The sequence below is a fragment of the Lactuca serriola genome, chromosome 3, assembly GCF_051521515.1.
Source record: "Lactuca serriola cultivar US96UC23 chromosome 3, Lser_US96UC23_V15, whole genome shotgun sequence".
NCBI classification, from domain to species: domain Eukaryota; kingdom Viridiplantae; phylum Streptophyta; class Magnoliopsida; order Asterales; family Asteraceae; genus Lactuca; species Lactuca serriola.
Window position 1 is genome coordinate 240,871,831 of NC_136410.1, and position 24,205 is coordinate 240,896,035.

At 33.1% G+C, this 24,205-nt stretch overlaps 1 long non-coding RNA gene and 1 pseudogene across 1 annotated transcript; both read left to right on the forward strand.

Moving 5' to 3' along the window:
- The first annotated feature begins 8,241 nt into the window (after nucleotides 1–8,241).
- On the forward strand, nucleotides 8,242–9,523 carry LOC145093767 (delta(12) fatty acid desaturase DES8.11 pseudogene; annotated as a pseudogene).
- A 7,736-nt stretch (nucleotides 9,524–17,259) lies between these two features.
- LOC145093768 (uncharacterized) lies at nucleotides 17,260–19,867 on the forward strand. Its single transcript, XR_013703086.1, has 3 exons — nucleotides 17,260–17,662; nucleotides 17,754–19,440; nucleotides 19,542–19,867. It is a non-coding gene; the product is annotated as an uncharacterized LOC145093768 (long non-coding RNA).
- Nucleotides 19,868–24,205: the final 4,338 nt, after the last annotated feature.

The window sequence follows — 24,205 nt, forward strand, 5'->3', positions numbered from 1 at the left end:
TCATTCATTTTGCCACATGTCATTTTGTGGTTATTTTGAATTAATTTTTATTCCATATGTAATTTTAGGGTTTTCCTATTTCATTAAATTTCATATGGTATTTAAATTTAATAATAAATGCATATCACTTTCATTAATTGACTTTCTTTATAATTTCAAAATTTTAAAATAAAATCTCATTAATTTGATTTGATTATTTTATCTAAATGATTTGTTTAAATTTAAAAAAGAAAAAAAAAAACACTTTACTTTTTAATAATTCAATATTTTTCTATTTTTTTTTATAAATTCAAATTTCTTAAATGTTTATACATATTTAATTATTTTAAATACACCCATGTAATATATGGGGCTCACACCTAGTATGTAATATTAAATGAATTTCATTGTTAAGCTCAATCAACAAGTATGTTATCCAATAAATACGTCGAACCAAAGTCAAGCAACCATTTTTGAATGACCACTATAAACCAATAATGCATTCCAATACTTGGAATTTATTTTCTGCCAATAATACTAGCCATATGTTTTAAATGCACTTTCATTATTGTCATATTTTAAATGCAGTTCCATTGGCAGTCCAACAAACACACACACACACATATATATATATATATATATATATATATATATATATATATATATATATATATATATATATATATATATATATATATATATATATATATGCTTAGGCTATGTTTGGCGTACTAGCTGAAAAGCTAGCTGTTAAATAATCGAAAAATATCATCTAATTTAATTAGAATGGTATTTTAGTCAATTAATATAGATTTAATAAAGTAAATTTGCATATTTTAAGGAATCATAGATTCTATTACTTTTAAAAATCCGATTTTATGAATTATAAGGTTTTTAATTTGGACATTCTGACAGAATATGTTTGAGTAAGTTCAAAAATAAAAATATTCTTGAACCATAAAATAATAAAAATATTCTTGAACATATTTTGATCATGACTTTAAAAATTTCTTGTAGAATAACAAAATTCTCGAACCATCAATTGAAGAATTAAAACAAAAATTACATTAATTCTTATAGAATACATGTCACAATTGCTAAGAATTGCATTTATTGTTAAAGAATAAAACTAAAAAACTTTCAAATCGCGAAAAAACATCAAAATCTGACAAATACAATAATAAATTCTAAAAGAATAATATTGCTAAGAAACACTTTTAATTTTGTTGTTCGTTCTTCAAGCATCAACTTCTTCAAGCATCAACTTTTTCAAGCATCAACTTCTGTGAAAACAAATCCAATTGTAGTTTAGAATCCAATAACGCATTAGAAAATGATAAATAAAAACTATATTCGTTTGGAAAAATATGCAGACTTTTTAATTGCACCAAAACCAATAACCAAAAATTGTAGAACATGTATAATCAATGAGAAAATGTCCATATTCTATTCAAACAAAATTAGAATTCGTGTTTCCATTCCGATAGAAATTGAATTCGTGATTCCATTCCGATAGAATTGGAATTGTATAAAATACACAGACCACTAAGAAATTTGAATTTGTGATTCCATTCCGATAGAATTTGAATTCGGTTCTCTCTAAACTATACTTGTAAGGAGCTTCATCCCAAGGGCTAAAAGGAGAATACAGATTATACATGCATTACAAATTACTACTGAACCAACAAGAAAGCACACAACATATATAGATGACAAAACTCACACCCTTTATAATTTAACTAAAATAATAGAAAATATACCATTAAATCAATACAAATGTAAAGTTTAGAAACCAAATCACCTTTCTGGTGCAGTTGAAAACAGCTCATCAACCTCGGATTCTTGTAGAGCTCAATCCTAGAAGGTGTAAACGTTTACATTTGAGATATATGAATAAATTGGAGTTGAATACAATCGTATAAATTTGAAAATTAACTAAAGTAGTTATGAAGAAAAGATCCGCGATGTATAAGAAAATAAGTTAGAATAAAAAGTGAGAGAAATACTTACATTGTTAGAATTGAACAAACTGAAAATCCCAATCAGTAAGTCCACAGCTTCACTAGTCAACTCAATACTCTATATTATCACAACCATTAAGAGATTATTCCCAGTATTGGATATGATTTACTAAATGTAATATTGAAAGAAAAAAAAAGACTAAAAAATAACATGGAAATTTATTTGAAGTTAATAGGAGCATAACCTGGTCGGGAGCTTTTCTAGAGGGAACAGGAAGATTCTACTTTCGTGCTCTTCAACATCAATCATGAAGCAACAAAACCCTAGAGAGAAAAAGAGGAATTGAGATGAATCAGAAGGGAACTCAATAAATGGACACAGAAGGGGAACTCATCGACTGCTTTCTTCTTCATTTATGCCTTCAATCTTCCCAAACCTCTCACACTCGTTCCAGAATCTCCTGGTGATCCTCTTTTGTTGCTGATTGGGACGAATTTGGTGAATCAGACGCCGATTGAGGGTGGAGATGTTTTACCGGCGGCCATAACAGCGAATTGCGGCTGGAGATCGGCGGCAACAACAAACAATGGTGGTGGCGGCAACAACAAATGATGGTGGTGGATCTTCTGTGGGCGTTGGTCGATGGAGTGACTTGTAGGTTTTATAAACTAGAGAAATTAGGTTAAAAGTCAAATACCATGATTATAGGGATTAATTTTGGTAGTTACTAAACAAATTACTATACCTGGACCTATCTCTCTCTCTCTCTCTCTATATATATATATATATATATATATATATATATATATATATATATATATATTCTAATAAATAAATAAGTTTATTTTCCTATTGACGAATGTCACCATATTAAAAATCATCATTAATATTATATGACACATATAACGCCACATGTCAACCTATTAATTCTCCATTTAAAATTTAAAATTTCTCCTTCTAATTAAATTAAATTAATAATTGATTCTTCATTTCAAATTTCAAATTTCAAATTTTAAATTTCACACTGTAATTATATTAAATCAATAACATTAGAATAAAAAATAAAATAAAATTAATATATATTATAAGGTGATATAATTTCATGTATTTATTTAAATCAACGATTATAATTTTATATAACTAAAAAATATCTCTTAGTTAATAATTTATTTAAAATAATTTATTTGAAATATATAATTGATTAATAATTTTGAATTTTACTCTGAAAGTTTAATTAATTTTATAACCGTGGTTTTCACAGGTTACGACGATTATACTTATATGCATGTATGTAGCATCCAATTTTGGGATGTTTCTCAATTCGGGATAGTGAGTCGTAGTTTGATGAAGTAAAGATCTTGAACTTTAAGGGATAAAGTTTTGGAACTTATTAGATGTTGATAATGTTGGTTATGTAATTTAAGCCAATGATTATGGCTTTGGAGCCAAAAGGAGTAAAGGTTGAATCTTTAAGTATTCTAGACCCATTGTGGTGCGAAGATCTGGACTTCATCTCCATTTAAGTGGCATGCATGGTCTCAGTGCTATTTTTGGTTCCTTGGAGAGTTAGGTTTAGAGATCTCAATGGTTTGAGCCTTTAGAATGGATAAAATTGTAAGATTTATCCATGAGGATCATTAGACAAGTCAGATTTGAGCCTTGTGGCTCTGGACTTAGTGGTTAAGAGCTTAACGGAATATGATGTTAAGGACATTCACCACAATGCGATGGGGAGTTGTCCATGGCGTGGTGGATTCATGCCCCCACGTCTTTTTTTTTGTTCTTTAGTGACCACGACACGCTCATAAGGATTGGCCACAACGCAGTGGTTAGTTTGGTTAACCATTGACTTTTTAACCTGTTTGACTTTTGGTCAAACTTGTAGCTGATTCAATGGGACTTCAAGCAGTCATATTTAACTCTTGATTCATGTGAGTCTTCTTACTATACTATGTATGATACTTGGTGTCCTGATATTCTAAATTGTCTTTGTGACTTTTGCATGAAAGACTATGGGTGGACCATAACAAAATGTATGAAAGACTATGGGTGAACCATAGAAAAATGTATGAAACACTATGGTGTCGTAACAGGAAAGACCACAGGGGGACTGTAGCAATAGAAGTGATTGTAAGACTATAGGTGGACCATAGTATTCATATAGGTTGAAAGATACCCCTATGGTGGGGCCCACTGTTATGTAATGTATGTTGTATCATGGGGAACTTACTAAGCTTTGTGCTTACGGGGTTAAGTTTAAATTTGATAGGTCTTTTTGGCAGTACAGGGAAGAGCCCAGTGTGAATACATCGCATCTTCTATTATGATTTTGAGATGTTTCACACATATGGATTTATTTATCTGATTTATGTTATCAAATAATTGAATGTTACTTTTTATGATTTAATGGTATAGTTTCCTCTGTTTTAAAAATGAAAATTTTGGTTTGAAATTCGGGACGTTACAAGTTGGTATCAGAGTCTTGGTTTGAGGGATTCGGGCTAGCACTGGTGTGTCTGAACTCAAATTGATCACTGAGAAAATCTTTTTACAAACTATTATTCTAAAAAGGTTTTCTAAAAGAAAAAGGATGTGATGCATGCAATTAGTCAAAGCTGAAGTAAGTGATTCCCAAAATATTCATACATGTTTGATATGTTAGTGATCTTATAGTATGAATTGCATGTTAGAAGTAGGATAAGGATCTTCTCAGGGTTGCATGTTAGAATGCCTGCTTAGGAGAGATGCCTTTTTGTGCCTGTTATGTGAACTTTTGGAGAGATATTCTAGTGTTTAGGCTAAGGATATTTTAGGATGTGCATGTAACATCCGAGTCACCAGGTATTTCCCTTCGATTTAATTAAGTGTAATATATTGTAATTTGGAGAAAGTCCGTACGCTGAGCGTACATAGTGTACGCACGGCATACACGATTGAGGCGTAAAGCGGGGGGAAGACATGTGTACGCTAGGCATACCCAAGCGTACGTTGGGCGTACCCAAGCGTACGCTGGGCGTAACTTGACCAGTTGCAAACCCGAAATTTTAGGGTTTGCACCATACATAAAGACATTAACTCCGTCCCAAACCTCATTCCCTCAGCTTCCACTATCCCTAAAGAGTAGAAATTGAACCCTAAACCTCTTGAATGCTTTGTGAGCTAATTTGGTACACTTTTGGGTGATTTTTGGTGGTTTTGAAGAAGAGGAAGTTAGAAGAAGGAGCAAGAACGTGAGAGGGGCTTGTAGATCCAGGAGTTTAGCATCTTTTTTGACTTATTTGAGGTTCAAGCTTCAAACTTAACCATTGCATGCTTAGTTATAGTTTTTGGGTGTTTTATGTGAGATTTTGACTCCATAGTTGAGATTTGTTGTGTTCTAGTAGTTCCAGCCCATAAGAGCTGTCCTTTTGAGCTCTTGGAAGCAATTAGAGCCATAAAAATCGGGCTTTGATGGTTAAGCACAACCATGTAAGTGCTAGATGGTCACAAAGTGTGTTTAAGGACTTAAATCATGTCTTAACCCCCATCTACTCATGCAAAGACATAAAGTTTGTAACTTTATGGTCTAGGACGTCTTAAAGGACATGGATCTATGTTTTGTACATTAGGACTTAATTGATTAAGTCACAAAAGAGTTCTAAGGAAACTGGCCAGTATGTTGGGCGTACCCATGGTACGCTGCACATATTGGTTCAATCTCCCTGAAGTGGTCAAGACCAACGTACGTTGGGCGTATGTGCCAACTACGCTGCTCGTATGCATGCAGAGTGGTCAAATGGGTATTTGGGCCTTAGGATGTTGGGCCTGAAAATAGTTGGGTCTCATGACCCACTGTGGAGTAAGGCTTCTGGGCTTAGATCTAGGATATATGGTATTGGGCCTTAATGGGCCTTGAAACTTAAATGGATAGACTTGGGCCTTAATTTTATTAGGAGTTTGGCCTTGGGAGAAAGAGGCCCAATAGGCCAAGGATTAGGAAACCTTGTCTTGGGACATGAATTAGAAGTTTGGGTCATAAGGGAGTCCTATTAGGACCCAATGACTGACTAGGGAATTTATTATGCTTTAGGGAGAGCAGTTACGAGCCAGCCGAGGAGTACGATTTTGGCAGACATAGTGAGGTGAGTCTCCCTTCGTAGAAACTGTGGGTCGAAGGCACCAATGTCGGCCCACTAGTATTGATATGACTTAGTAATTGTCTTTGTGATAATTATTAAGGTGGTATACATGATTTATGTGGTAGTGGTAAGGGGTGAAATAGACCCTGGAATCGGTTGGAATAAAACCGATGGGTAGGTCGGGCACCCAGGTATGCCTGACAGGGGTAGGTCGGACACCCCGGTATGTCTGACATTGGTAGGTTGAGCACCCAGGTATGCTCAGCAGGGTAGGTCGGACACCCGGATATTCCTGATAGTATGTTTATGATCTGTATGTGGTATGGTGGGGGAACTCACTAAGCTTCGTGCTTACGATTTTCAATTTTGGTTTCAGGTACTTCCAGCTCGAAGGAGAAAGGGTCGGCTTGATCGCATCGCATCACATCATGATTTTCCGCATTAATGATTTTGGGATTATGACTCTGATGATGATTTTATATATAACATTGGATTGTACAATTAAACTATTTTATGATTTCATGGTTTTGGGAAAAACAATATGGTTTATTTTATGATTAATAAACTTAAAAATGAAATTTTCGGGTGGTATTTTTAAGGGTGTTACAGTGCATTTTAGAATGGTCTGATCTTTTCATGCCTTATTACCTGATGGATTTGTTGCTCGAATGTCGCTTGCTTTGTACTATGTGAAACCTATATTTATATTCATTAACTACTTAGCGAATATGTTAGGTTGCATGCCACACAAATTAAATAATTTATAATGCTTGATTTGGCTTTATTGCGCAACTCTTGTTTGAGTCCACCCGTTGTATTGCAATCTTTCAATTGAAAGACAAATTAATTTTTGTTGCATGTAATTGTATTCGTACGTTAGTGAGTTGATATTGATAGAAGTTTCTTCCGCGACTGATAGTAGGGTGGTGTGGAATCTCCTAGTTACCTAGGAAAATGTTAAAACGTGCTAGTGTGGGCACTTGCATAAGAGAAATCCTAGAATGGGAATATAGGAAGATTATTTGTGTGGACTCATTCGAGTACGGGTATATGTGATTAGAACGGTTAATAATGGTCGTGTGTAGTGACTTGGGAATCTTGAGACAATTCTTGGGACTCGTACGGATAGGTGTGGAAGGTAGTTTACGTCCCTACTACCGGAAGCACATGATCCATACATGGATCAGGAAGAGTTGAAAATGTTACTAAGGAGCTAGTTGATGGTAGATATTGCGGGTCGAGACCATGATTCGTTGTAGTATAATTATGTCTTTATCGATTATATGGTTATGTTAAGGCAGGATGCAAATGATCTCGGGTATGGTTCGACCCTATTGGCCATGATGGTTTGGGTCTGAGTGTGCAGACTTGCGCGGGTTGGTTGATTCTGAAGTCTCGAGGGTTTTTCAATTAGAAGATGACAGAGAGAGCAGGGATCGATGTTGGAGTTTTTTTTTTGCTAGATTGAGTATAGAAGATGATGGTAAAAGGAGAAACGCTCAACGGAAGCATAGATGGAGGAATTGATTTGAGGCAGAGATAGAGATGGCGACGGTGGTGTGTGTTTGTGTCGATTTCCTCATATTTACATAATGGCCCTCAGGTAGCCCTTATATTTACATAAAAAACATTAGTTGACCAGATACTTGTTGAAAACCGGCTAAAAGGTTAAAAAAATGTATAATCATCAGGTGACCGGCTACTTGTTCAAAACCTACGCCTAAAATGTTTAAAAAATGCAAATGTGCAACATTAATGAACATAAAATGGATTTAGGATATAAGCACACATTTTATGTAAGAGCATCCACAATGGAGAGTTTAATGGAGAAGTTGAATGAGATGTCATGCCTACTTGTCATTCAATGGATACAACTCCACCATTGTGAAATGTCACCTTCTTTAAATCTTTAAATAAATATTTTTTAATATGTTCCATTGAACTTGTAGAGTTTAATGTATTGTGAGATAAAAATGAATAGAATTGTATGAAATAATGAATGATGATGTGGCAATCCATTGAACTCTATAGAGTTCAATGTATTGTGAATGCCCTAAATATAAGGGCTTTTATGGCAATAATCCAAGATTTAATTTTAAAACCTCACCAATTTATAATGTTTTTTTAGTGAGCGTTGGAGCTCTCTCGAGGGTCAACAGAAACAAAAATCAAGTGTAAATAGTAGTACGCTCCAACTTCCACACCTATAAAGCATAACTATCTTCTATACTTGCATCTTATTCAAAGCTTCCACCATTAGAGCTGTCGGCCAAATGACAGGGAAACATGTACTCGATCGTGTTCCTATTTCCAAACCTCCATTTGGGATCGGTGACCTTAAAAAAACCATCCCACCACACTGTTTCAAACGTTCTCTTATTCACTCCTTTGCCTCCTTCTTTCGGGATCTCATCATCATCTATGTCTTCTACCATCTTGCAGCAAATTACATACCGTTGCTTCCTCAACCCCTCTCCTACGTTGCCTGGCCACTATACTGGTTCGCTCAAGGTAGTATTCTCACTGGGTTTTGGGTTCTTGGACATGAATGTGGCCATCATGCCTTTAGCGAATACCAATGGATAGATGACGCGGTTGGTTTCTTCATCCATTCTGTCTGCCTAACGCCATACTTCTCGTTCAAGTACAGTCACCGGAGCCACCATGCACACACGAATTCAATCGAGTACGACGAGGTGTACATTCCAAAACGCAAGTCTGATACGTTCTTCACCGAGTTTTTGAACAACGGACCAGGCAACGTGTTCACTCTTATCCTACGCACCACCATGGGCTTGCCTTTGTACTTAATCTTTAACGTTTATGGTCGTGATTACGAAGGGTTTGCAAACCATTTCTTACCACAAAGTGGTATCTTTAACAGCAGTGAGCGTCGTCAGGTTCTGGTATCTGATGTTGGAATCATGGCCGTTCTCTATGTGTTCTACCATTTCTCTGTGAAACAAGGCGTAAAAGCTACACTTTTTCTGTACGGAATTCCTTTGTTTGTGATGAGTGTTTTCTTTGTCATCCTAACTTACCTAAATCACACACACCCATCCATCGCACACTATGACTCGACCGAATGGGACTGGCTAAGAGGTGCTTTATCCACCATAGATCGCGATTTTGGTATCTTGAATAGGGTTTTCCACAACGCGAATCAAACTCATGTGATTCACCATTTGTTCCCAACAATACCACATTATCATGCAATCGAGGCTCGAGAGGCTGTGAAGCCTATGTTAGGTGACTACTACAAGTACGACGACACTCCAGTGCTTAAGGCCATGTGGCGAGATACAAAGGAGTGCATATATGTTGAACCAGATGAGAACACGGAGAAAAAAGGAGTTTACTGGTACTTCAAATAGTTTGAATCTTTGTACTATAAAATGCCTAGAAAATAACAAAAGATCAGTTTTTTCTACTCTATATATAGAATAAAATCAAATGTTGAACTACGTTCTCTTGCTCCCTGTTGTACGATTTACTCGTTTTTGCATGTTGAATCTTTGTACCTTACCGGCGTTTCATCATCGGAAACTGCTCCAAATGAGTTAGATAATTGATATTAACAATTACTATTTCGTTAGAATTAATTGTTTTATGTACCCTCGTGGGTGAGTGACTGAGTGGGTAAATTACGATTTGATAATTTATGTGACCTCATTCCTTTTTTTTTTTTTTTTTTTTTTTTCTGGATATCTTTTTTTTTGTTTTTTTTAGAGACTAGAGGTTCCAAACCTATGTTTTTGTTCCTTGATTTTCGCTAGATTCCTTTTCACAGGAAAAAAAAAAAAAAAAAAAAAAAAATCTACCATAGACATGTAAAGATAGGATGAAAAGCATTGCTTGGGGTTTCGAAACAAAAAGATGGGAAATGATTTGTGGATGCCTTTAATGATACCAGTCACAACCTGAATATAACACCTACAAAGGTAATGAATTATCAAAACACATCGGGAGGATTGTTGTTTTTGTGTTTTTCTGGTTTGTTGGTATCACGACAATAAATAAATAAATAAATAATAAAAAATATTAAAATTAAAAAAAATCCCTTTTAATGGCTACCTAAAATTTGGTCCCTAAAATCATCATTTACAGACCATATAACCACTACAAGAATGCACCGCTGTTCCGATGACACCAATTCCGACGACAGCTGTTGTCCATAAATTAAAGTCGGGCTATACGAAAGACATGTCATCGGAACAGGGTTGACCAAATGCCAAGTTGACTAGTTTTTGAGCCAATGACATATTGTCTGTGTGGGTAGGGCGCGAAAATAAAACTAATTCCCGTTTTTCTGAAAATCTATTCTGATGACTTGTTGTGGGTATACATTTTATATAAATAATTTCTATTTTTTGATTTTAATGTCGCAGATAAACTAGAAAGATGTCATTTCTTTGACCTCTATACCAATGACAAGTTCTTAGTACAGAGGTAGGTTGATCCGAGTGAATTGTGTGTTGACAACAAGTCGTCGGAAAAAATTAATTATTTTCGATTTTTTAAATTAAGCAGGAAAAGGTTAAAACGACATCATGTCATTTATCCTATACCGAAAAACATGTCATCAATATAGGGTTTATCTTCTTCAGTTACCGTACTCATTGCCATTCACAGTAGCCGAACTCCCCTAATTCTCTCTCGGCGAAGCAGTAACTCCAACACATTCCACCTTATTTTAATCGGTAATATGTTTATTGCTTCGGGTTTATGTTGATTTCTAATGCTTTAGGGAGGTTTTTTGAAGTTTTTTGAGGTTTTTGGGTTGAATTTTGTAGGAAGATTTGAGTTTTTTTCTGGACCAACCATCACCACCATTATCGACAACCGTCGATTCTGTACATTCACCGGAGGTAAGTAATTCTAGTCCTGATTTTTTTATTTTTTTCTCTCTTTTTTTCATTTTGGTTGTATGAAACTGATTTTGGTTGTATGAAACTGATTCTAGGTATAATTTGTTTGTATGAAACTGATTTTGATCATGTTTTATGATTAAGGTTCATGATTTTAGGTATAATTTATTTTTATTTTGTGTTTAAATGTGTTGTATGAAAGTGGTTTTTATGATTGAAGGAAAGTGGAATTGGATGCCTAAAATGTATAATGTGTAGGATTGTGTTAGTTGCTTACATATATTGCATAATGTTGGGTTTTTATTCAAAATTAGTTTCGAAAAAACATGATATTTAGCAACAGAAGACTCGACCATTTGAATAACATAAAACAAGTTCAATCCTACCAAGGATCATCCGGTAAGTTGTAGAAAGATTTAAAACACCAACCAAAGAAGAGATGAAGAAAAGACAAGCTTTATAGTTCTTTGGATCTTTTTGGGAGGTTTGAAAGTTGATGAAGAATGATGAACTTTAGAGACACTAACAATGACTCAACTGATGGGTTTTGAGCAGCACAACATCTCAATGGTGTACATGCAACCCTAATGCTTCAGATCTATGTTTTTCTCAAGTTATATACATGCAAATCAAGTTATCTAAAGCATTAACCCTAACTAGCATACAATTTTCGGAAATCATAACACAAATCTAAGTTAGAAGAATACCTTTCACTTATAGCTTGTAGATCTTGACTTTCAAGAGCTTAGTGCCTCAATTGTTGCACCTCAAATGGATCACAAACACCAAGTAGCAAGTTGGAAGAATATGAGAGAGGTTTAGGAGGCTCAAAATCGGCTTGGGTATTCTCTAGGAAACATGTTTTTGTTATCATTTTGTTACATAAAAATCATGATTGATTGAATTAACCCAAAATAAAAATATTGTGTGTTACAAATTTACTAACCGGTAAAAAGGTGTTAAACACAACTACAAAGTTTGATATTTTTCTTTTATTAATAAAAATAGTCGTAATTATGTTGTCAATATTTTGATGGTTTAAAACCCAAGTATATTATGCTATTTTTACAACATATATTACTAGTAGACATATTTATCATTAACTGTTTATATGGAGTTTTATAAATAGTTTACACAAAAAGTGAATACAAAACAAACCGTTGACATAATAGTTTGCGTGTCATAAACAGCATGTCATGAAACTCATAAAACGCGTGTCATAAAACACCTGTCACAAATTTCCAAAAAGTGTAACTATTTCATGATACAAGAAAGGAGTCGTAGTTCACGTAAATCTGTTAATGCTCTAGAGGGACGCTCTATCTTCATTGTACCTACCTAGCGTACACTCTAAGTCCTGTAATTATAACCAGAGTCTCCTAGAGGGAGAGCGAGGTAGTTGTGTATAGATCTATACATGGACTGACACCCCTATACTTGAGTTGTTTGCTATAGCTAGACGGGTCAGTTTAGGGTGACAAATATCTTACCTATTTCCGACGCCTGAAGAACGTCTCAACAGGCATACAGTCATATCAATCATGGTTATAATGACTCACATATGGATTAACAATACGATATTGGTTTATGGGAAGCTCACACTCCACTGGTTTTATAAATTATAAAACTACAAACTATTTTTCAGTATACTATTACCACTATTCCGGTCTTAGGATTTAAGACTACAGATTCATCATAAAATATTGGATTTTCTGGGAACATACAAAGAAACATGCATACATACAATTTCTGTCTTTGGTATCATCCATACAATTCACTATCATAGAAAATATCAGATTTTCTAGAAACATTCAATACTTTTCAAATGAAACAGATACAAACCGATTTCCCTACAAAATGCTTATGAACTCACTAACATTCATTGTTGACGATTTTCAAAATGACTTGTATTCTTAAGGAACCAGTAAGCAGGTACTTACAACGTCGTGAACTGGATTTTTGGTAGCACTTTGGAATTGTTACTTTTCTGTTAATGTTGTGTAAACTTTGAACAAATACACTATGTAAAAAATGAAAAGTTTATATCTTTTAATGTATGTTGTGCGGGTTGCTATGTCCATTTATATTCAATTGTTATGATACTATACAATGACATCATCCGCCCCCGGACGTTTCCGCCGTCCAGATTCTGGGGTGCGACAAAATCTGACTTACTATTATGCACAATGTGAATCTCAACAGGTTCACAATGTGAATCTGAACTGAAATATCGATTTTTTTAAACATAAATATGAATCTATGTTTAAAGAGTATCAAAATGTATGAATTTTGATATATTTATTAATCTTATTATATAAAAAATAGACCTACTTTTCAACAAACAAAGAAAATTAAGTGAGTTTTTTGAAAAGAAAATTATTTTTTATATATCAATATGGATTTCTATGGAAAGTGGACGAAAAATCACGAACAATGGTAAATTCGGGGTTTTTTTTTTTTTTTTTTTGATAAAAAGCATGGCATAAAACAAATTAAACTAAAAAAGAAATAGTGAATTCTATTATAATCTGATGCATGTACGTCTATTGTAAAAGTCTACAACCCTTTATTTTACCGTCGACCGCTTTAAATTTCGACGTTTTGAATTGATTCATTAGTTCCTTTATTAATAATGATTTTCTGTTGAAAAAAAAAATTCTCTCTCTCTCTATCTATCTATGTATCTATCTATCTTTCTCTCTCTCTCTCTCTCTCTCTATATATATATATATATATATATATATATATATATATATATATATAAAGTAAATAAAAATAACTGGTGCCACATGACATTTTTCCAAAGTATTAGTTCAAAATTTTATCTTTTGTCCTCATGTTAACACATAGCAGCCTTAGATATTTTTCTATATTAATTCAATTTTTTAAATTCAAATAAATCAAGATAGATATTAAATTTGAAATTAGAATTTTGAATTAAGTAATGTGATTTTCTAATAATATATATACAAAATCTAACGATATTTCCTAATATATACAAAAACCATCTATATAACTATTTAGAATATTTATTTTAATTTTATATCTAAAATTTATAAACTTTATTTTATTGACATATATTATGAGAAAATATAAATAATCTCAAATCTATTCTAATAAATAAAAATCTTTTTTTACCACAAACCACCCTCTTATTTATTGTGTCACATGTAATTTTGTGACTATAAATATAATATTTTTATAAATTCGTGGTTTCAACAGGTCTCTAACCTAATATATATATATATATATATATATATATATATATATATATATATATACCCCACCTAAACTTAGGTACTAAACCTCTAAAATATGTCGTTTTATCATGCTAAATATACCCGGTTTGGTTTTACTTGGTAAATATATCATCATCTATAACATTTTTTTCCTTTCATTATCGTTTTACCATCTCTGTTTTCTTTCTTCAATAAACGTTTATTACTTCACACAAATGAACATTACTAAACCCTAAACCCTAAATTTAAACCCTAAACCTGAACCCTAAACCTAAAATCTAAACCCTAAACTCTAACCCTAAACCCTAAACCCTAAACCTAAACCTAAACTCTAAACCCTAAACCCTAAACCCTAAACCTAAACCTAAACTCTAAACCCTAAACCCTAAACCTAAACTCTAAACCCTAAACCCTAAACCCTAAACCTAAACCTAAACTCTAAACCCTAAACCCTAAACCTAAACTCTAAACCCTAAACCTTACTATGTCGATCTTGAATTTACATCTTGAAATATTAATCGTGAATCCATTAACCGTAATCTTTATATAGTAAAACAATTTATTTTTAAGAGGTTTAGTACCTAAGCTTAGGTGGGGCTGTAATGCATATTCCCTATCCCCATATATATATATATATATATATATATATATATATATATATATATATATATATATCATTTACCGTATCTATAGATTTTCACACAATTTAACCTTCAAACCCACACTTCTTTCTAGTTATTTAAATTTTTGTTTTTTATGTAATTTTTATTTTAATTAATGAAGTGGTTTTTATTTTTAATTAATTTTTATGTTTATTACTCATTTAAAAAAGTTTATAAATCTTAAAAATCAATTTTTTTATTTAAAGAAAAAATAAAGAAAGCTTGCTTCCCACACATACCCTGATTTTTGGTGAGAAAAAAAATAAAGAAAAAAATAAAGTCGCAATCAAAAATTAAGGAAGGCTCCTCTCTATTTTAATCACGATTCATTAACTGCTCTCATTAAATGCTCTGAGAATCATTTACACCCTCACCTACACCTCAAGTCAGTTCTCACCACACTTCAAATCATGACTTTATATATATATATATATATATATATATATATATATATATATATATATATATTTCACATCTGCCGCTCTAACTCTCTGACGTACCGGCTCAACAGGCCTGCTATAATCATAATGATTATACAGCGCCGTCCATTCATTTCTTCTCTTCCACCATAACCGCCACAGCCACCACCATTACCACCACATCTGACGCCAACCAACCCCATCATTGTCACCTCCATTACTTATATCACCGTCACCTTTGTCATCACCACTTCTTCTGCCACCAACTGTCATAATCATTTATGATTATTCAATCTGTGAACACATATATATATATATATATATATATATATATATATATATATATATATATATATATATATATATATATAATCATTTATGATTAAGCATATAAATATAAACATGTATAATCTTATAAGATTATACATTTTTGCTATATAATCATTTATGATTAGTCATACCCCGTTGCTGTTGATATGCTGGAACATTAGAACGATAAATGGGAAATATGTGGCTGAGGTTGAATCTCAAAATCTCTAATTTTTATTAATGTCAAGTGAATTGTCCTATATATATATATATATATATATATATATATATATATATATATATATATATATATATATACACACACACACATTTTACCACATCATCAAGCATCCATACAATTTAAGCTTCAATACAGGGCCGGCCCAATAGGGCTGGCAAGCTGGGCGATGGCCCCGGGCCTCGTTACGGTTTGGCGTCCCAAAATTATAACTGTCTTTTATTTTATATATATGAATTGTGTTTAAAATATATGCAACATTTGCTTAGACTAGATGGTTAGTAATGTGCCAAGTAACGAGAGGTGCCTAGGTTCGAATCTTTTGGAGGCTTTTGTTTATTTATTTTTTAATACCTTTAAAAACTAACGTTTTACTGTATTTATTGAGTTTTGAATCCAATTTGCAGAAATAGTCCATTCATTCTTCTTTGTTATTCAAAAATCATCAAAGTTATAGAAATTATTCCTAGACTCTTTGTTTTTTTTACAAACCACCTAAACATTTATTTCATTTAAAATTTTGGTCTTTTTCTAGCCATTACCATGGATAATTTTTCTATTTATATATGAGATTTTCTACCTTGCATCATCTTTTAATATATAATAACTATTATGTATAGTTTTGTTATCAAAAATCATGCTAAGCTACTTGTTTTTCACCAAACTATGATATTTTTTTCCAAACACTCATCATTTTTGTTTTTTTTTTCAGACACTAAAGTGGCAGTTTTTCAAAATGGTTTTTTTACCAAACACTCATCATTTTTGTTTTTTTTTTTCAAACACCAAAATGATAGTTTTTCAAAATGGTTCGATTATATGTTTTTTTTCTTTGTTATTAGTTTTTTTGTACTAACCTAATGGTTTATTGTATCATTGTATTATTTGCATACCATATATATTTAATTTAATAGCAAATGCAAGTACACGACCCTCCTTCAATACCTACACTTCGCAACACACTTTTGATATGATTTTTGATAAGGAAGAAAAAAATAAAGAAAAATGACGTGGAAGACAAAATTTAAGGTAAATCACTCTTTATTTGAATCATGATTCATTAAATGCTATGAGACTAATTCACACCCTCACCTACGCCTCGAATCAGTTCTCACCACACACTCTTGCCTGTAACACCATGCCCATCCACCCTTATCTAATTCTTGACTAATTGACTCTAGACGAGTAGACCTTATCTAAAATAAGATATCTATTAATTGTTTTTATAAAAAAAATGTATTTTTGGTTTGTATAATTATCTTTTTGCAATTTATACCATCGTAGAAATTCAATATAAATATAAGTTTGTACGTATAGGTAGAAGAGTTTAATAAATTAAGTTTTTTAATTTAAGAAAAGTTTACAAAACAAATAGAAAATTCGGTGGTGACGAAAAATATTACATATTTGATATTTCATTTCCTTCGACTCGAACGCATATTAACCGTTCATCTTTGAGATGAGATAGAGGATAGAAATTAGGGTTAAAGATGTTACACACTATAATACTATCCGGTAGTTCTTCATTCAATCTTGTTATTGAGAGCGTTTCTTAGATTTTGCATTATCTCTTCGTTTCTTTGAATCTTGTTATTGACGGTGTTTCTTAGATTCTGTTAATTTTTCGTGAAATTGCAACTTTAAATCTTTTGGGCGACAAATTCTGGTGTAATTCCAAATCTCTCCTCTACACAATACTTGAAATCGTTCTCTCCGTCAATTTGATCTATATCTCTTTTTTTTTTTTTTTTTTTTTTTTTGCATCCATTCTACCCGTATCTTTATTATACGATCCAGATCTACTTCTCAGAAGGGAATAACTGATGAAGCTGTTAAGTGATGGCTGAATGTTCTCCACAACTAGCAAGGTAAAAAGACTTATCCCAATCTGTTGCACAAATTTCTCCCTAAAATAGTAGGATCCATGCCAATTTAGATGATATTACTTCCTGGTTGCAGGAAATAGTAAGCGAAAATGTAATCTGGGTTTAACTATGGTAACAAATGAAAAGAGAAAAATTATCAGGTATGAAGCCTGTTTGGTAGATGCAAGTGGTATTGTTGGGCGTGAAGGTGATAAGAAGGTATTGCTTCAAAAGCTTTTGGGGGGTGAAGATGAATCATGTAATCGAAATTTTAGTGTTGTGTTCATAGTTGGTGTGGGTGGAGTTGGTAAAACCACTCTACTTTTGTATGGTGAAGTGGGAGGGAAGGATCACTTCAAACTCAGGGATTTGGATTGTGTTTCTCATGAGATCAAGATTTTCAATGTAAGCAAAGTTATGGATCAATTGGTGACGGAGGAAAACAAGGAATTTGCAGATTTGAATCTACTTGAAGAAATGCTTAAAGAGAAGCTCGTGAAGAAATGTTTTCTAATGGTTTTAGATGATGTATGGAATGAAAGCTATTTGTCTTTGGCTTTAAGAACACTTGGAAGGTTACTGAGGACAAAAACATATGAGAAGGAATGGAAGGAAAGAGAGATGAGATTGTTCCGGTTCTTAGACTAATTTCCGGGATCTTTCTGCATCTTTGAAGCAGTTGTTTGCATATTGCCCTGTGTTCCCCAAGGACTATAAGTTTGATAAGGAGGAGTTGGTCCTATTGTGGATGGCAGAAGGGTTTTTGCAACAACAATCAAGATCATTCTTTCTACATGCGTCTAATGACAGATTGTTGTTTGTGATGCATGACCTCATAAATGACTTGGCCACATCTGTTGCTGGAGATTTTTTTTCAAGGTTAGGTATTGAGATAAAAAAGGAAATTAGGAAAGAAGCTTTGGAAAAGTACCTCCATATGTCATTTGCTTGTGAGGATTACATGGTTTACAAAAGGTTCGAGGCATTCATAAGAGCTAAAAGCTTAAGAACATTTTTAGGAGTATCATTTGAGGTGAAAGAAAATTGGGAAACATTTTACTTATCAAATAAGATCCTCACCAACTTACTTCACGAGTTACCGCTGCTAAGGGTCCTAAATTTGAGTCATCTTAGCATAAGCGAGATACCTGAATTCATTGGTAGTTTGAAGCACTTGCGGTATCTTAATTTATTTCGAACTAGTATCACACATTTACCAGAAAATATCTGCAATCTTTATAATTCACAAACGTGTATCGTTTTTGGCTGTCACGGGCTAATTAAGTAGCCCGAAAGCTTTTCAAACCTTAAAATGTTGCGGCATTTTGACATTGGGGATACTCCATTTTTGGATAAGATTCCATTCCATTAGGGATTGATGAGTTGAAAAGCCTACAAACTCTCATCTAGAGAAACAAACATGTATAAACATGGATGCTTCCTTTCCACCTGGGCGCTGGCCTCCACAGTTGTGTTTCCTTAAAATAGGTTTGAAGAAGCCCATCTCAGAGTGGGGACTACAAAATTTTCCTTCATCTCTTACTACTCTTTGCATAAATGGTTTTTAGAAACTGGAATTGTTTTCAATGGGACTCCAACACCTCACATCCCTCCAACATCTCAACATTGGCAACTGCCCAAAATGTTGTTGGCTTCACTTATGATTTTGGGAATCAGTAGATGCCCAAAGTTGAAAGAAAGGAGTAATAAAGGAGGCTACTATTGGCCCCTTATCCCCTGCCATAACACAAGTGAGGTGGAATGACAAGGTTATTGTGAAGGTATATTACTAGATATTTAAATTTCCTTTTTTATTTTATTTTACAAGTTAATATAAGAGAAAATTCACCATGAATATACTGATTGTTGTCTTGATGTGCAGACTCAATTGCTATTGGAATCAGTTGACTATTTCAATGAAAGAGCTGTGAAACCTCAAAGCCTTGGAGTTGAATTATCCATGAATACAAGGAATCATGCAAGGTTGCAGGCAATGAAAAGAGCCCTGCAAGGAGGAAGAGAACTTGGTCAATTACTAAACTTTGCATATAATATGGTTTTAAGAAATTGAATTAGTTTTAATGACATTAGAAAATAGAATTAGTTTTAATGACATAAGTATATATGTATATTGTTGAAAGATCTGTTTGCGTCTCAATATACAGTTGCTAACATGGACAATAAATTGCTTTTATTTTCTGCTGATTATATTTATTGAATATGATTAAGTTGTATAAAAAAATTCAGCTTTTGTGTGTATCTCTCTCTAACCTTTGACTTATTGTAGTTTAGATGTGCATAAAATAGATAATTTATTTTTCTTTGGTTAAGAAAGCAGATTTTTTATATTATCTTAGCATATAATATGAATAACATTAAAAAGTTAGTTTCTCAATATTTTTATTAAGGATTGAGATTCAGTTGTAAACATAGAAGGGCGAAGATGCATTTTAAAATGAATCAAAATGGTTACGCATCTAACACAAGTTACAACCAAGGAGTAAAAGATTAAATGTTGGTGGATGCAAGAATTTATAAAATAAAAGAATTAGAGAAGATACAAAATGTGGCGATCTACAATGGACGAAGTTTACATGGTGTTGCTTGCTGGTTAAGATGTTGGCACATTAAAAAATTCATCATGTGGCCTCCAAAGTTGACTTCTTTCTAGCTATAAACAAAGTATGACGAACTGTTCACCAATTAAATGCACCAAAGATATCATTTTAGGGTGGTAAACTTCGTTTATTTATTAAATAAACGAACATGAACAAAATTTTCATTTGTTTACTTAGGCAGGATGGAATCGTGTAAAAATGTAAAGGCGGTCGCCCGGAAACGATAACTTAACCATTGGTTTCAGCGGGTTCGTGGCTTCATAATCTTCAAATGGGTTGGTGAACCCGTTGGTGAATCCGTACATATGTATTAGAAAGTAGGGATTATTGTTTTGTTTGTTTAACGGTTATTGAAAAGATTCTTCTGCAAATATGTATTAGAAAGTAGGGACCATTGTTTTGTTTGTTTAACGGTTATTGAAAAGATTTTTCTGCAAAGAGAAATGCCTTGATTAGAGTTCTTTTTTTTTTTTTTAAATTAACTTTTTTGTTTTATAACTTTATTTACTCTATGGTTTTGTAGTGTGTGTGTGTATATATATATATATATATATATATATATATATATATATATATATATATATATATATATATATATATATATATATATTAGTCGTTACCAGTGCAAAGTGACGATGTTGAATAGTTTTTTAGGTAATTAGTTTCATTCAGAAACATGTTATATTATAAGAAGCATAAGGAAAATACATATTGTTATCGGCCAGTTTGAGATGACGATTAGAATCCTTTCGGTAAACGCCGAATAATTTCAACACCCATAGTAAAAAAAATAATAATAACAACAATAATAAAAAATAATATTTTTATATGGTTAAAAGAAAATTTTAATAGTCACTTTTTTAGCTAAACTATTTGATAGTATGTAGATCTATTTATAGTAAAATATAAGGGTAAAAATTAATGACATGACACGAAAAAATATACCCTCCGAAATGAAATTGGGACGAAACTGAAATTCAAATTCGTTTTCCTTGTCATGTTCGGGTCAAGTGTAAAAAATACGGGGTTGTGTAATGTCATGTTGGTATTCGAAATCCGATATGAAATTGATACGATTTAGCATTTATTTGTCGTGTTTTTTTGTCGTATTATTAAATATTAATTAAATAAAGTAATTGTTATGTTATGTTATATTTGTCTTGCCATGTTATGTTTGTCATTTTATAATTAATTTGTTTTTATGTTACTTAAAACAAACATGATGACCCAATTAGTCACCCTTAGTAAAATAAAACAACGTAATTGAATTTTAGTGATATTTTCTAAAAAAATCATCAATATCTTAATATCAAATTTGAGAAGAGTATAACAAATATTATAATTTATTGTACTTCTTGTTCCTAAATGGAACTCACAATTTATGTTTAATGTTTTAAAATAAGTAAAAATTTATATTTTTTTGATATTAAGAGTCTCATCGTTCAAAAAAATTAACGGAATTCAGACGAAGTACATATAATTTAATAAAATACACACTACCATTTTTTCGAATTGATTATAAAATATTTGAAATGTATTAAAAATGTGACATTCGTCTTTTAGGAATAGAAAAGAACCGCTAATTGTTTTTCCCTTCTCGTTCAACACTTATTTTCTTTCCTTCCGATTCATAATTAAATAAAGAATGCATAAAATACATGATATCCTTGTATCAACTATTTTTTTGTTAACTTACCACCATATTTACCATCTCTTTGATCAATTTTTTAATATTCAAACCCTTGACGAATAATAAATTTTCACAGCTGTAATTATGACCACCATGATATCTTAGTAGTCGATCAATCAATCTTCCTTAGTTGTAATTATAACCAAATTGCCCTTGTTGAGCTTAACTGATATGATCTCAGGCAGAACTTCATTGGTTTTCGACAGAGTGAATGTGACTCGCTCACTTTTTATTTAATGTTGTGGTCGGTTTCTAGCATATATCCTGCTCTATGTTGATGACATTGTTCTTACATATTCCCAGCATCCTATGTGACAAACTCTTTGCTTTTTTTTTTTTTTTTTTTTTTTTTTTTTGTGAAATATTCTCATATTGGTTTGTTTAGTTTAAGATTGAAAGTATGATACTATTTGTTGAAATTGATAGATTATGGCATTTTGAAATTGGTTTGATTAGTTTAAGATGTTAAGGTTGATTAATCCATTTGAAGTTGTTTTTTTTTGGTATGGTGGAGACTCGATGACAACTTTAATTTCTATTGGTGTTTAGTACCTTCATGATTGTCAAATCATCTAATGGGCCATTAGGTGCTTTGTTAAACATAAACATAGATCCCAAACCATTTCTTCTTGCAATCTGCATGAAAACTTTAATTTCTTTGGAGGATTCAAAGGTAGTTGAATTTGCAGCAGTGGTAATAGAAGACATTGTTCCTAGTTTTGCAAAACTATTTCCAGCTATCAGTTCACAACCTCTTTTATGAGCCCTTTTGTAACAACGTAAATGTTCAAACCAAAATTTTCATTTTTAGTTACAATAAAACACGTGTCACATTTCTCAAAAACTCTAAATATCAATCATCAACATAGTTTTCAAAAAGTATTTATCACAATCCAGGATCCATAAAAATATAACTCCGGCTCAGGTGTGTGTGTACAATCAAACCGGTGCCTTCCCACGATCCTCGGAAGTACCTGAAACACATAACACATAACACATAACACGGTAAGCACGAATGCTTAGTGAGTTCCCCAAAATACCACCTACATCACATTAGCCATTCGAGGCTATAACACTGTAAGACCCTACGGTCTATGTGTCTCAGTGGGACCCTCCAATCCTACGGCTCATTGGACCCTCCGGTCCGGTCTAGTTGGGACCCTCCAGTCCTATGGCTCGTTGGACCCTTCGGTCCGCTCTGGTTGGGACCCTCCAGTCCCACGACTCATTGGACCCTCTGGTCCGGTCATAACATCACATAATATAACATAAGAATATATCACGCAAACAATGCACAACTCAAATAAGCACATAAGACCTTCTGGTCACACATAACTACCATTCTAGGTAAAGTATAGTGAGAAGACTCACCTCGTAAGCTAGCTAGTAAAAATATCATGCTCGGAATCCTCGATCTAGCCTCCGCCTATCACAAGGGTAATATCTCTAATTAATATTCTCCTCACACTCACATACACCATTCATTGATCTCTCTTACACTCTTAGCCCTAGAAATGAGTAAAAGAGCATTTTACCCCTCCCTGACCTCCATTACCTATTTTGACCAGACCTAAAAGTTAACAGATGTCAATCTCTAGTCAATAGTCCAAATTGACCAGACTCGCCGAGTGCACTCGTGCGACTCGTCGATTCCCATTGTTTCTTAGTAACCTCAGGAAGGTCCAGCTCGTCGAGTTAACCCCTAACTCGTCGAGCTATCGCATGATCCAGTCCCTCGGGACAAACCCTAATATACTCGCCAAATCGGCTCATCAACTCCGTGAGTCCATTCAGACTCGACTTGCATTCATATGATTTCAAGCCAGGATACTTTCCCAAACTCCAGATCTATACTCTCAGGGCTCATTTACCATGTAAAGTCACAGACTTTACATCCATGCATGGCACTTTGGGCAAGAAATGCCAAGAACATGCCCTAAATAAGGTTTTTCTCTCAAGAACTTCACCAAGGCTGAATAAAGCAGGAACCTTTAGATGCTAGGGATCTCCTAGGGTCCAGATCTGGAGTTCAAGCCTCCTCATGAACCCCAAATCCTCAAAGTCCTAAAATACATAGAAAAAGATCCCTAATCTTCAAGATGAGAGATCTACTCAAACAAAAGAGAAAGGTTCGAACTTGATATCTCCAACAGAAGCTCTTGGACGAATATCAACAGATTTATCAACCTTCTTCTACTCCTTGCTTGAAAACCTTCTCCTTCCTTGCAAAGACACACC